The sequence below is a fragment of the Physeter macrocephalus genome, chromosome 9 (genome assembly GCF_002837175.3).
Source record: "Physeter macrocephalus isolate SW-GA chromosome 9, ASM283717v5, whole genome shotgun sequence".
NCBI lineage: Eukaryota > Metazoa > Chordata > Mammalia > Artiodactyla > Physeteridae > Physeter > Physeter macrocephalus.
The window spans coordinates 34,142,818-34,145,638 of NC_041222.1; positions in this window are offsets into that span (position 1 = coordinate 34,142,818).

Below are 2,821 nucleotides of genomic sequence, written 5' to 3' on the forward strand. Positions count from 1 at the left end.
CCATATATATGCTGTCTACAAGAGACCCACTTCAGACCTAGGGACACATACAGACTGAAAGTGAGGGGATGGAAAAAGATATTCCATGCAAATGCAAATCAAAAGAAAACTGCGGTAGCAATACTCATATGAGACAAAAAGACTTTAAAATAAAGACTATTACAAGAGACAAGGAAGGACACTATATAATGATCAAGGAATGAATCCAAAAAGAAGATATAACAATTGTAAATATGTATGTACCCAACATAGGAGCACTTCAATGCATAAGGCAAATACTAACAGCCATAAAAGGGGAAATGAACAGTAACAGAATAATAGTAGGTGACTTTAACACCGCACTTACACCAATGGACAGATCATCCAAACAGAAAATAAATAAGGAAACAAAAGCTTTAAATGAAACATTAGACCAGATGGACTTAATTGATATTTAGAGGACATTCCATCCCAAAACAACAGAATACACTTTCTTCTCAAGTGCACATGGAACATTTTCCAGATCGATCACATCTTGGGTCACAAATCAAGCGTTGGTAAATTTAGAAAATTGAAATTGTATCAAGCATCTTTTCTGACCACAATGCTATGAGACTAGATATCAATTACAGGAAAAAAAAATGTAAAAAATACAAACACATGGAGGCTAAACAATACGCTACTAAACAACCAAGAGATCACTGAAGAAATCAAAGAGGAAATCAAAATATACCTAGAAACAAATGACAATGAAAACATGACAGCCCAAAACCTATGGGATGCAGCAAAAGCAGTTCTAATAGGGAATTTTATAGCAACACAGTTCTATCTCAAGAAACAAGAAACATCTCAAATTAATAACCTAACATTACACCTAAAGCAATTAGAGAAAGAAGAACAAGAAAACCCCCAAAGTTAGCAGAAGGAAAGAAATCATAAAGATCAGATCAGAAATAAATGATTAAAAAATGAAGGAAAAAATAGCAAAGATCAATAAAACTGAAAGCTGTTTCTTTGAGAAGATAAACAAAATTGATAAACTATTAGCCAGACTCATCAAGATAAAAAGGGAGAAGACTCAAATCAATAGAATTAGAAATGAAAAAGGAGAATTAACAACTGACACTGGAGAGGTACAAAGGATCATGAGAGACTACTACAGGCAACTATATGCCAATAAAATGGACAACCTGGAAGAAATGGACAAATTCTTAGAAAAGTACAACCTTTGAAGACTGAACCAGGAAGAAATAGAAAACATGAACAGACCAATCACAAGCGCTGAAATTGAAACTGTGATTAAAAATCTTCCAACAAACAAAAGCCCAGGGCCAGATGGCTTCACAGGTGAATTCTATCAAACATTTAGAGAACAGATGACACCTATCCTTCTCAAACTCTTCCAAAACATAGCAGAGGGAGGAACACTCCCAAACTCATTCTATGAGGCCATCATCACACTGACACCAAAAGCAGACAAAGATATCACAAAAAAAGAAAATTACAGGCCAATACCACTGATGAACATAGATGCAAAAATCCTCAACAAAATACTAGCAAACAGAATCCAACAGCACATTAAAAGGATCATACACAATGATCAAGTGGGGTTTATCCCAAGAATGCAAGGATTATTCAATATACACAAATCAATCAATGTGATACACCATATTAGCAAACTGAAGGATAAAAACCGTATGATAATCTCAATAGATGCAGAAAAAGCTTTTGACAAAAATCATCACCTATTTATAATGCAAACTCTCCAGAAAGTGGGCATAGAGGGAACCTATCTCAACATAATAAAGGCCATATATGACTAACCCACAGTCAACATCATTCTCAATGGTGAAAAACTGAAACCATTTCCTCTAAGATCAGGAAAAACACAAGGTTGCCCACTCTCACCACTGTTATTCAACATAGTTTCAGAAGTTTTAGCCACGGCAATCAGAGAAGAAAAAGAAATAAAAGGAATCCAAATCGGAAAAGAAAAATAAACTGTCACTGTTTGCAGATGACATGATACTATACGATGAAAATGACTATACTACCCAAAGCCATCTACAGATTCAATGCAATCCTTATCAAACTACCAATGGCATTTTTCACAGAACTACAACAAAAAATTTCACAATTTGTATGGAAACACAAAAGATCCCGAATTGCCAAAGCAATCTTCAGAAAGAAAACCGGAGCTGGAGCTCCCTGACTTCAGACTATACTACAAAGCTACAGTAATCGATGCAGTATGATACTGGCACAAAGATAGAAATATAGACCAATGGAAGAGGTCAGAAAAGCCCAGAGATAAACCCACGCACATATGGTCACCTTATCTTTGGCAAAAGAGGCAAGAATATACAATGGAGAAAAGACAGCTTCGTCAATCAGTGGAGCTGGGGAAACTGGAGAACCACATGTAAAAGAATGAAATTAGAACACTTCCTAACATCATACACAAAAATAAACTCAAAATGGATTAAAGACCTACATGTAAGGCCTGACACTATAAAACTCTTCAAGGAAAACATAGGCAAAACACTCTTCGACATAAATCACAGAAAGATCTTTTTGACTCACCTCCTAGAGTAATGGAAATAAAATAAAAAATAAACAAATGGGACTTAATGAAACTTAAAAGCTTTTGCACAGCAAAGGAAATCATAAACAAGACAAAAAGACAACCCTCAGAATGGGAAAAAATATTTGCAAATGAAGCAACTGACAAAGGATTAATCCCCAAAATTTACAAGCAGCTCATGCAGCTCAATATCAGAAAAACAAACAACCCAATCTAAAAATGGGCAGAAGACCTAAACAGACATTTCTCCAAAGAAGA